Source organism: Pavona decussata, unplaced genomic scaffold (genome assembly GCF_977016875.1).
Source record: "Pavona decussata unplaced genomic scaffold, jaPavDecu1.1 SCAFFOLD_48, whole genome shotgun sequence".
Classification (NCBI taxonomy): domain Eukaryota; kingdom Metazoa; phylum Cnidaria; class Anthozoa; order Scleractinia; family Agariciidae; genus Pavona; species Pavona decussata.
The window spans coordinates 2,362,431-2,374,772 of NW_028145470.1; the positions used below are offsets into that span (position 1 = coordinate 2,362,431).

Sequence of the window (12,342 nt, forward strand, 5' to 3'; positions counted from 1 at the left end):
AAAAAAACTTTGATAAAAACATTGTTATGCCTAACAAGAGTAAAAGTCACCTTAGTATTTAAACTTATAGTTTTAGGATGCTAGTAGAATAATTTTAAGCAAGACTGGTCCATTTAGTATTATTTTAATACTATAAATGAATGATGGCATAGCTACCATGGAAACCAACACCCAGAAATACTGGGGAATGAATGGACCACACCCCCCTCCAAAATTTAAGACCAAACTATTTGGACTGTATATAATTTGTGGTGGTAGAGTGAAGAGGAAAAAAAAACACACACTCACACCTACAACTGGGACAGTCTTAAAAATAGTAGGAATAGTAAAAACTGAAAGCACAGACATGAAAATGAAATGCACTCAGTCTCCAAACATTACATCTCTTCAGATTCTCTGTTAGTTTCATTTTCTCATTCCCTGTGCTATCTGAGATCCTGGAACAGGTTAGCTACCAAGTATTTAAAGATCCATGTGTGGAATGATAAATCTGTGAGTCATTAAATGAGATAGTAAGATAAGCTTTCTTTTCTGCAAATATGGAGAGTGTTGAAACTTTCTTTGTGCATCCTTCAGTGAAAGAACGAAGTCAAGACTCTGAGGCAGCTTTGTGAAAAAAGTTGAGACTTTGTGTACTGGGAAATTTAAGCAAAATTTTTTGCCAGACATGTATGTATTTTGTTTAAAGACCAGTTGATGCTTCAAGTATTTGGATGAATTCATAATAATTTACAAAGAAGCTCTACTTGGCTTTTTCTTGGTCCCAGAATTTTTGGTGGGCTGGGTGTGTGGCTTGGTTCTCTAAACCCTGATCCTATTTCTGACCATTATAATAATTGTTATGTACTTCTGGTATCCTTTTTCAGGCCTGGCCTCTTTAATTCATACCCATTTTCAGACCTGGTATATCTAGAATCCATACCTATTTTCAGATTTTCAGACCAAAATGATTAAAATCTTTACCCTATTTCAGATCAAAAGAGCTACAAAACCGTGCTCTTTGGGGTTGCACATACCTAAATATCTTCTATAGGGGAGTGTGTTTTCATCACGTATTTATGTCAAAAAAGATATATTCACAAGCTGTGGAGACAAGAGGACCAAAATACAATAGCTGACAGTGAAAGAATTAACACAATTTTGACTGACAAATAAGGTTTATTAATTTTATAGAACAGCTAAAATATGAACAACCTGCCTAACAGCCATAATTTATAAATTAGTTATTTTCAGACAAAATTTAAAACCAATTACAACATAGCTAGGATCAGGATTTGGGCTGGTCACGCAACGCGCCCTGGAACAAGCCAAAATGACGGGTGCGAAGGAGACTACCCGTTGAGTTGATCGGGAAGAAGCGCTCACGACGCACTCGGCCCCAAACCTCCATCGAGAAGATTCTAACTTTGATAAGCACCTTGAGGCCTGGGAGCCAGGCTGGTAACTTCTTTCTTTTTAGCGCCCAAACAAAAATTACCGAGGGCGGCTACCATCTTGGTGCATATTCATTGACGGCTAATTTCTTGTTGCAATATCAATACAGTATAAAGAAGACAGCTAACGACACTGAAGAAAGCCATCAACTCCATTTAAGGACTGACCATGGCCAATGAAAAATAAAAAGGATCAGGCAATCTTGTAAAGTTGATTTCAATTCCATTTGGTCCAAGATCAAAATACGAATCAACTCGTATTTTCTCCCACAAAATGAACACTGTCAATATAATACAGTCGATCTCTTTATTACGGACACCAAGGGGATAGGAATAAGTGTTCGTATTATAGAGATGTCCGTTTGAGAGAAGTAGGCTAATGGATTTCGGTCTGGGGACTCGCTAGTGCCCACTTCATAACGTGATGGGGCGCGTCCTTTTCTTGGGAGCATCTCTTTTCTTAATTATTCTTTATATCGTCCTCGCGAAAAGTGGGGTGGGGTGGGGTGCTGGGGTGTAAAGCTCCCCAATCCCCCCCCCCCTCCGGCTTCGTCGTTCCTGAGTAGGATACCATAGCAACAACAGAACCTGTTGAAAACTTCCCTAATTTTAGCGTTAAGGGATTACGCCTAACAAACGAGCACGTTCATTCCCATATTTTACTTTTGGATTGTAAACAGCATGTCAAGACACAACGTCTGGGAAAGTTTACGAAACTGTAGCCGAGGGATTCAGAGCCACCTTCAATTTTAAGGTTGCAAAGTATAGGAGGTCAGTTCCAGAATAGTGCCTTTCTGCAATAGCGCAGATCAGTCGTTCAAGTGATCCTGTTGTAATCTTTATGCGAGGATGCAAAGTTTAAAAAAATTGAAGGGTGGGGGTGATTTAGAGTCACCTTACATTTTTATCAGAAGAAGCACAAGTTGAAGCCCTTCAATATAAGGCAGGTCAGTTCCAGAATTAAGCCTTTCTGCAATATCGCATTAAAGCCATCCTATGAAATCATCAGACGTTCGAATGGAGTTAAATTAGCCTTGTTTTTCTATTTTAGTGGTTCGTTAGTGAACCACTGATTGTAGAACCTTTACTTCAGGATCCGGTGCTTCTATTTTCTTACGGTGGTTCAATCTTCACAAATACATCATTCATGAAAGAGACTATTGATGAGGCACCACAGTTTCTCTTAACCAGGCACGTTTTCATTAAATTCCCAACATTATTTTATGAGTATTTTCAAACAATCCTACAGTTAAATGATGCTATGAAAATCACTAATGAACTGATGATCACTTCAAACAGTTATTAATAATTCATAAGCCCATTGACCTATCAAATGGTCGATACAACATCACGTGCAGTGGTTTTAAAACCCGATAAAACCTCCTCCTTATTAGTATGTGGTGTTAACTGTTTTTCTCGTATGCTAAATTCCAACTTTCACAAATACATCATTGTTATGACCTCTCTTGACACAAGCTTTTCCACGAATGCTTTTGAAGTCGTTCAAAAAACTCGCCGCTCATGTTTTATCAGGGCTACGCCTTGTGGCTTTAAATCCCGATAAAACACTGCTGCCGTGTTTTAAACAGTACATCACTTGCGTGACCAGGGCCGTAGCCAGTATGAGGCAAACCGAGGCACTTGCCCCAGTCATTGTTTTGGTTTTTTTTTTTTTTCCGGGGAAAGTAAGATTTTTTTTTTGAAGGAGAAAGAAAGGCACTAGCAGCAAATAAATTCACAAACAGTTAAACAAATATAAAAAATGTTAACGCAACATGGTATTATGTTTAATGATAACGCGAATCAGGCAGTGGCCTGAATTTCAGATGAGAAAAATTAAGCTAAAATTCATGCTAACCAGGCAGCGACTTCCTAAAGAAAACTGCCTCGTTTTCATGTGTTTTGACGCCATTCCTCGAGTCTTCTGTCTTCTCTGATCTGAATGAGGAAAATCTATCAAAATGCAGCGTTCTATTTCCCTGCTAGCAGAGGTCTCTGCCGTCAGAGACCTCTGCTAGCAGGGAACGTTCTATCTAATCAACAGCTTTTTTCAAAGGAAGCGGTAAATAGATGCTCTCATAACATTCTTTCAGCGCTTCTCTATAATCGAAACAAAATTTGACCATGTTTTGACATTATTTAGCTAAGCAACTTTGCCTTTCAGTCCATCTAGTAAAGATGGTGATGTCAGTGAAGAAGCCACCGGAGATGGTGGGAAAGAAGTTGTAGAGGCCGAAAGCGGACAGGCGACAGCGCGACTAAGTACAGGAAGATGTTCGTGCGAGCGCAGCTTTCGCGCTCTCCGCAAGTTGAAGACCTGAGGTGAGTTGCATAAAATTCAATGTCGGGCGTAACTGCTAAGGCCAGACCTTCAGCCCACTCACACTCAGTATTTTAACGTCTGACGATAGCATTTACGCCCGCCGTTAAGTTTTATGCAATTCGTCCCTGGTGCCGTTCATCGATGGGCTCTAACAGGCTGAATGGCCTTGCATTAGCCCATGTCCTCAGCGAAATCCCTGTGGATCCGCTCGAGGTTCTACAGTGATGGGATGCTAGTGGGCACAGGCGAATCACGCTGGCATTTAACAGCTAAATTCGTTGCCTTTTAGAAACGAAAATCTTCAAATAAGAACGTCCGAGACCAGGTTTTATGAGCCTGCGAGACTGAGCACCCCCAACAAACCCTTCTTTTCGCGAAACCGCTTGTCAGCCGAACCTGGTTTAGGTCGTTGTTATCTAAGGCCTTTCTATAGAAACAAACCACCAGCCGCATACAAGAACACAGAGCCCCTAAAGTAGCATTTAAATAGCTCCTCTCCCCCCTCCCCCAGTCCGGCACAGTTATCAAATTTGATAACCGCGTGACGTCACAACATGGCGCCAGCCCAGAGCTCGGTGAGTTTTCGGAGAGCGTTCAATTGTTTCGGTTATTTTTCGGTTGTGTTCGCGTTCCATACCCAGAATTCCAGGCATGAACATCGATAGCACAATAAACTTCAAGGCCCTGCAAAAATGGCGATCATCGGGAAAGAATTATGCGAGATCTTCCCTTGCGATTTGAAGAGGTGGTACGAAATGACAGTCCCTTTCAGGTATGTTTATTGTCTTTGCCATCAACTTTAGGGTAGTTGGGAATTTTTGTGGTACACGAAGAAAAAATGTCGTGATCTTCATTGATATATCTTTCGATTCAACACTTATTTGTCGGAGGGCATGAAGAATTGTAAGAGGGCACTATGATATTTTGATTTGCGGTCTGATTCCGCTACTGACCGCCATTGTTAATTACTCTTGCTTCTAGGATGACTAGAAATGAAGGCAGCATTATGGATTTCCACCGAGAGAAAAATAGCTACTTAACCTTTGGAAACAGGGGTCCTTTTTAACTTACAATGCGAGTTGCCCTTGGTGGAAGAAATACCGGAGGAATTGTCGAACATTGTCTAGATGTCCCAGAGTGCCAAGAAAGCGTGTACGTTGAGAGATCAGGCTGAGAGATGTTGCTGGCAAGCAAATAGGCCGAGTACAATACTTTCTTAATAGAGATAAAAAGGAGCTCATGGACTTCGGGAAAGTCTAGTGATGAAGGGTAGGATTTCAAAATTAAGTTATCCAGGAACGATTTTGATAAACAACTCAGTCGAAAACTATCGAACGCTTTGTTCCGGAAATGCCTCCTTGGCAATTACATGTCTTTGTCTTGTTCAGTATCGTTACTAATATGATCGGATACGAACGGAAATAATTCGTATTTTTCTAGGTAGTACATTTAAGCTTACATTTACATGACTGTAATATTTTTATTTCTGTTCTCGTCGTTAGATTAATAACCAGCCAGCCGACAGTAACCACAGAGAGTGATTTCAGAGCTCGGTGATGAAGGTGACATGCCGGATGTTGAGGTATGCCTTCACAGTACGATTTTACGATTTTCCCAAAATGTAATTATCCTTTACAAATTTATGCTTGGTGTTTTAATCCCGTGTGATGCCAGACTCATAACAGTTCGAGCTTTGAGCCACAGCAAACAACCTCAATACGCCCTTTCAAGAACAATTTAAACGGGACTTGTCCGTTGCACCTCTATTGCAGTACGTCGCTTCAATTATCTACTGTTATCTAGGACAGATCGAAGCGACTCTACACACGTCGCTGCTCAATCGAATCATCGCCTCCTGCACTTTCGAAATCCCCGGTACAAGAAAGAAACAAAATTTATTTGAAGTCCCATTTTTAAAGTTAGTTATAACGCAACATTTCTTCATTCATACAGATTGACGAAGGACAAGAAGGAGAGGAGCAAGGCAACAAGAAGTTCAAATCATGTTAATGTTTATGCAATAAACAAGCATCTTTGATGGAAGTTATTTTCTTGGGATTGGTGTTTCTTTTTGATCGGCTATCGCTCAGGAATTCTGTGCTTCAGCCAAAACCGCTCGAGGTTTCCTCGGTCCACCACGACGCTATGAGGCTTTCGATAGATATCAAAATGAGCTTTGTCAATTAATTATGGACAAAGATATCGATTGTACCGTATTTTCCTGATGTCAGGCCAAAATTCCTATTCTAAACCTTTCCTTGTGCACAAATTCACTGTGCGACCGAAATCGAATGTTGAATTAGAGCCCCATTTCGTATTGAAATGGCCATCATATTGAAAGAAGATGGTTGCTATGATAACATGTCACGTGAACTGTACGTTGCGGTTTGATTGGCTAATAGTTTGTTTTGGTCCCGGTTATCAAATTTGATAACTGTGCCGGACTGTCCCCCCCCCCCCCCAAAAAAAAAAACACCTAGATCTCTAGATCTATATGGCCTTTAGGGCTCCTAGCGGAATTTTTGTCAAATACGGTTTGATCCCAGTGTTTTGTTTAAACGTAGCCATCATATTTAAGACCCTAAATAGCTAGGCGGGGAATTCAACCATGGATATTGCCTCAGTCCTTATTTTTTTCTGGCTACGGCCCTGGTGACCTGTTTCGAATGTTCGCGTGACGGTCATCCATTTTCTTCTCTTCGCGTGACCAATTTTCAGCGCTCGTGGCGTTGAATACGACATGGTTCTCCAAGTTTGAGGTAATTAATCATTGCATTTATCAGCCAGCCAGACGCAGGAATCAGTAGCCAATCACTAGTCATGTCGATAAAGTCAGTGAAGTAAGACTAAGAAGCTTTTGTTTCGTGTACTTTCACTTTCATTTGTCCCTCCGCTCAGCACACAATTGTGATCAACAGCAATAGAAGAGAACTTGCTATATTGAGGATCAATCTCGAATCTAAGAACTTCTTCAACAATGTAAGTAGCTATAATCTAAAAAGTAACAAGGATGTAAGTGACTAGATTGTTAACGGCATCAGTGAGCTTTCGATGAAAACATATACGTCAACTAATTGTGCATTCACCTGACTCGATCTTTCAAATTCCTAATTGCGATAAAATTGTTTATTCTAGGCGTCACTGCCTAACCTTTTTTGTATCAAAAACATTCGACTTTTGACTATCACTGATTCATGACAAAATGAGGCAAACGGATACAAAATAAGCGTATAACTAGGATGTATCCGCTTTGATTAGAGGTTTTTTGTGAAAAATTACAAAGGAAAGACCCCCACCCTTTTACATTTGTAATCAATCCTCTGTGCTTCGCAGTTGAAATCCTGAAGACAGAGAGGACAACTAAGGACAGGCCACTCACAACGATTTAGAGTGAGTATTTCAAAGTATAAATCACATTGTTGCATTCTATATAAGACAATCTCTTAAGTCCACTAAGCTGGATGAAACATATAGAGTTAATTTATTAAGACCATGTCACTAAGGATCATTTAAAAATAATTCATTTGTAGGTCATTCATGCAGAAAGCAAAATAAACAGGTTAATGTGTACATGACATTTCCATGACATTTTTACAGTTACGCTTTCACTTTCATTTGTCCTTCCGCTCAGCACAGAATTGCGATCAACAGCAATAGAAGAGGACTTGCTATATTGAGGATCAATCTCGAATCTAAGAACTTCTTCAGCAATGTAAGTAGCTATAAGCTAAGAAGTAACAAAGGTGTAAGTGACTAGATTGTTAACGGCATCAGTGAGCTTTCGACAAAAACATATGCGTCAGCTAATGTGCATTCACCTGGCTCGATCTTTCAAATTCCTAATTGCGATAAAATTGTTTATTCTAGGCGTCACTGCCTAACCTTTTTTTACATCAAAAACATTCGACTTCTGACTATCATTAATTCATGACAAAATGAGGCAAATGGATACAAAATAAGCGTATAACTAGGATGTATCCGCTTTGATTAGAGGTTGTTTGTGAAACTGAATTACAAAGGGAAGACCCCCACCTTTTTACTTTCGTAATCAATCCTCTGTGCTTTGCAGTTGAGAACTTAAAGATAGAGAGGACAACTAAGGACAGGCCACTCCCAACGATTTGGAGTGAGTATTTCAAAGTATAAATTACATTGTTGCATTCTATATAAGACAATCTCTTAAGTCCACTAAGCTGGATGAAACATATAAAGATAATTTATTAAGACCATGTCATTAAGGATCATTTAAAAATGATTCATTTGTGCGTCATTCATGCAGAAAGCAAAATTAACAGTGTAATGTGTACAAGAAATTTTCATGACATTTTTACAATTAGGAAGATCGTTAATCGATAGATTGTTTGTATGTTAGTTGCTTAGAAAGATCGTTTGTCTATGATAGAGTGGACTTCACTGATGATCAGCTGGAAAAATGTAATTCATTTGCAAATTCTTTAAACTTCCTGTCCGCAGACGTCAGCCGGGAAGGCTTCAGTTGACTCAAAGACTCCAGTAAAAAAACTTTTACTTCATAAACTATAAAATCTAAAGCTGTTCATCGTCAAAAGAAATTGTTAAAGTCGTTTGGTAAACATTCTTGCATGTTTTGTTTGTTAACATGCCTCAGGCCATAGGAAGCCTTTTGTCTGCTTAACTGCCGGATTAAAAGTCATTCTATCATGAAGAGAACATTAGGTCCTTTGATTTGCTCTCTTGTGTTTATTTTGAAGATTTGGAGTGTTTGGAACATTTAAGGGCCAACACGCAGACGACAGATACGTACCTTGGTTTATGATAAAAAGGAACGAGGGCAAATTATTGACCAACTTGTATAATCAGTTTCCTCACATTCGCTATAATTTAATTACGTTTCAACAGCCTTTGTACTTAATGAAGACTTAAGGTCAGAGAGGCGCGCAGAGACAATAACTACATCGAAAGACCAAGTAAAGCGCAAGGACTTCGAGTAAGTATTGCGGATACTATCTTTTAACTGTATTAACGACGCTGAATAGGGTGAGAATGATGTATTCTTCAGTCAGTGACACAGGTACACTCGGAAAAAGAAATCCGAGTGTTTCTATCAGGAGTCGAACCATCCTGCTCTACCACGGAGCTAAAGGAGACTCGTGGGTGCTAAGGCCATTAAACTATCTTTATTGACAAATATCCTGCATACTGCTAGGATGTGAATGTCAATGTGTGGCATATGCGCAATAGAATAAATGTGATGGTATATTTTTATATTTTCTTGGTATGTTATTCTAGCATAAATTAAGAGTCGTGTTTGCTATAAACTATTGTTTCCTCTATTAGGCTCGACAGTATACGTCTTGCTTGAAGTATCAGTTTCCCATGTCACAGAAACACATCCAGTATTATGCGAACTTACGTTATTGCTGGTTAACTCATAAAATTCTGGTGCACATCACGGGTGGTGAGCTGCCTCAGTTCTGTTAATATTGTCACCAGCAGTTTAAATTGATCACATGTTTCCAACTGTTTTTATCATCACACATGACAACTACAGTAATGTAATTGAAAACGCGACAAATAAACGTTATTTTAGTAAGTACATAATCAATAATTTGTAGTGCAAAGGGCGCCTTTTTGAATGGCATTAAATAAAAAGGTGATAATTTAAGTTTGGAATAAACTTTGTATCAACAATCTTACCTTTTCTTTATTACATTATTGCAGGTTCGCAGTTCTGATGTAAAAAGTTCGGTCTCGAAGTTCACTGCCTGTTCAGTTAAGTACGTAATATGTTTACTTATTCATTTAAACTTTTCTTCCTGGGATTATCATTATTTAAATTTTACTGTACAATATCGATCGATACAACGTCATCAAATCGAAAGTAGCAATTTCTCACAACTATCAGAGAAATACATTGACAAACGGAAACGTTAGACGAATTGATATCTTAATATCGAGGCTGAACGAATCAAAGCGTATCGAAGTAATCAGCAGTTTGACCACTCATAGCATCAGTCTGTTGTTCGTTTGAATATGAAATCGGCTTCACTTCATAAAAGCGCGAAAATTAATATCTTTAGAATTTCGTCCAATGAAATTGAGTTGTTGATATGTTATTGGCTGCGTGTCGTATATAACAAATGTACATGTCCTTCAGTAAAAACTTTTGGGTCTTGCTTGTCACCGGATGAAGCACTGAGATCGGACCAGAAAAACTATTGACATGCACAAAATTCATGATCATTATAAAAAACTCAATTTTTAAAAATTTTTAAACCAAAAACATTTTAAGTTTTACCAAGTTTAAGAAACAATTGAGTTAGTTTTATGAAGACCAACCGTAGAAAATAAATAAACAAAATAATAAGCAAAAACATTTTAAGGGTGCGTTTTTTTGGGAGAATCCAAAAACGGATTTGTAATCTCAGATCATTCGGACCAAGGTGCATCAAAGGAACCGACGAATCCTCTTCCAAAGTGGATTCGTCGGTTCCTATGATCAACCTTAATCCGAATGATCTGATATCACAAATCTGTTTTTGGATTCTCCCAAAAAAATGCATCCTAAGACTCTACAAAATATGATGCTTGCACTACAGAAACGTCTCTGATGGAATACACTCCAGAACAACTGAACTATTTTCGACTGTGTTACATCGCCTTCAACCTAGTTCCGGAAGGACTACGGAAAATCTTCAAACAGGAATGGGATTTTCTTTACAAGACAACTCCGGTTGGAGAATGGAAAGACACACCACAGAATGGCCGAGACATCTTCAACAAAGAATATCGAAGAAGTCACACCAGGAATACTCGATATCTGGCAACAATAAGAAATGGCAACACGACAGAGTGGGATTGTAGCTGTCTGTTCTTTGCAATCCTGTACTCAAATAGTGTTGGAAACACCCTTAGTCTGGCGGTCAAAAAAGATGTTGATGATCTCCGTCAAATCCGTAACGATATTGCTCACATTAGTGAGCTCAGTATCAATGATTCTGAGTTCCAGAACAACGTAGGAAAAGTGATCGCTGCATTCAACTCTTTAAATCTTCCCATCACTGATATCGAGGCAGTTAAAAACCAGGTGAGCTTCCCCACGGCAGAGGTTAATAAATTGAAGATGCAGGCTGACAAGCTACGAGTTGACTTAACACAAGCAAAATCAGATTTACGCGTGGCTAAAGACACAATACAGAAGAAAGAAGAACGAGTTGAAAGTCTTACATTAGACCTGCAAACAAAAGAAGCTCAAGTTGAAGCCCTTACACAGGAGGTCAGTTCCAGAGTAGAGTCTTTCTGCAATCTCGCATTCAAGCCATCCCATGAAATAATCAGACGATCAGATGAAGTCACGAACATCATGACCAAAATGCAATTACTTGCGGAAAGGAGTGAAGGAGGTGTCAGCACTATCTATTTGTCTGGAATTCCTGGTTGTGGCAAAAGTCAGATCGCTCGTCAAATTGGAAAAGAATTTTTCGACAAAAGATCTCAAGAAAGTGAAGGTCTAACGTTTGTTGTGACACTGAATGCAGAAACCCTGCAAACACTAGCTGACTCGTACATGGATCTGGCAAGAAAGCTGGGAGTGACAGAATACACCTTGACCAACCTGGCCACCTTAAAAGAAGAAGTCAGTGCAAACGAAAAAATTCAGCACCTAAAGCGTTTGATTTTGCCAAAGATGAAACAGGTTTCCAAGTGGCTAATGATTGCTGACAACGTTGTTGATTTGTCCTTGGTTCGTAGCAATCTGCCTCCGACTGCTAGTGAAGAATGGGGCCACGGTCAGGTGCTAATTACAACTCAAGATAGCAGTTCCATCCCCTTTAATGCTCCCTACACGATCCATGAGTCACTTGATAAAGGGATGAAGGAAGATGAGGCAATAGAGTTACTAAAGAAAAATTCACAGATTTCAAATCACAAAGAGGTTGAAAAAGTTGCCGAGGTTCTTGAGTATCAGCCACTTGCCTTAGCAGCTGCTGCATTTTACGTACAGACAGTTGTCAACAATGGCTCTCCAAACTACGGTTGGGTAAAATACCTGGCAACATTGGATGATGGAAAACGCCAAGAAACAGAACAACCTCTTGCGGCAGAAAATTTGGCTTACTCCAGAACAATGACCACTGCCATTAAAATAGCAATAAACAGGGTATCGGAAAGCGACGAAGTTCTTCGTCAAACATTTTGCTTTCTCTCACTGTGTGCAAATGATTCTCTTCCAATCGAAGCCGCTGTTGACTTTGTAAAGTCCTGTACACCCGGAAAAACGGACGAGTTAATAAGGGCAAAGATTTTAAAATCTTCTCTGATAACTTCTTTAAAGAGTGGAGATGAGGCACCCTGCTATTTGAAATTACATAACATTGTCCATGAAGTGCTCACGACAACTTCAATGTCTGCTTTTCTTCTCTCGGAGAAAGTACAGTGTATATCTGCGGCAATGAAAACTTTTTACTCACTAATTGAGGCGGAGCGAAAGCTGTTGAGAGAGAGTGAGTATGCCTGTACAAAGTTACGCAATATTATCGCACACTGTAAAATGCTTCATGAAATCCTTGCCACCGATGCTGCAGTAAGAGATGTCTTCGTGAACGA

The 12,342-nt window shown here is 39.4% G+C and overlaps 2 protein-coding genes, 2 long non-coding RNA genes and 1 pseudogene across 12 annotated transcripts in view; 4 read left to right on the forward strand and 1 right to left on the reverse strand.

Annotated features, from left to right (window-relative positions):
- LOC146481745 (uncharacterized) overlaps positions 1 to 12,342 on the reverse strand; it is a 155,497-nt gene that overhangs the window by 55,837 nt on the left and 87,318 nt on the right. The gene's annotated exons all lie outside the window — the stretch shown is intronic.
- The window catches only part of LOC146481746 (uncharacterized), a 93,796-nt gene that overhangs the window by 38,538 nt on the left and 42,916 nt on the right, over positions 1 to 12,342 (forward strand). The window contains exon 1 of one of the 3 annotated variants that reach the window (XM_085107826.1): positions 8,635 to 8,722. The exons of the other annotated variants lie outside the window; for them this stretch is intronic. The gene's annotated coding sequence lies outside the window, so the exon portion shown is untranslated. Of the gene's footprint in view, positions 1 to 8,634; positions 8,723 to 12,342 lie in introns of those variants that run through there. 3 annotated transcript variants of the gene reach the window in all.
- LOC146481747 (uncharacterized) overlaps positions 1 to 12,342 on the forward strand; it is a 68,022-nt pseudogene that overhangs the window by 35,469 nt on the left and 20,211 nt on the right. The gene's annotated exons all lie outside the window — the stretch shown is intronic.
- The window catches only part of LOC146481750 (uncharacterized), a 67,696-nt gene that overhangs the window by 12,438 nt on the left and 42,916 nt on the right, over positions 1 to 12,342 (forward strand). The window lies entirely within an intron of this gene.
- On the forward strand, positions 4,273 to 5,803 carry LOC146481751 (uncharacterized). Of its 3 annotated transcripts, XR_014864217.1 has the most exons (4): positions 4,273 to 4,528; positions 4,738 to 5,025; positions 5,259 to 5,338; positions 5,710 to 5,803. It is a non-coding gene; the product is annotated as an uncharacterized LOC146481751 (long non-coding RNA). The 3 variants fall into 3 exon arrangements; XR_014864216.1 differs by having other exon boundaries at positions 4,738 to 5,338; XR_014864218.1 differs by lacking the exon at positions 4,738 to 5,025 and having other exon boundaries at positions 4,292 to 4,528.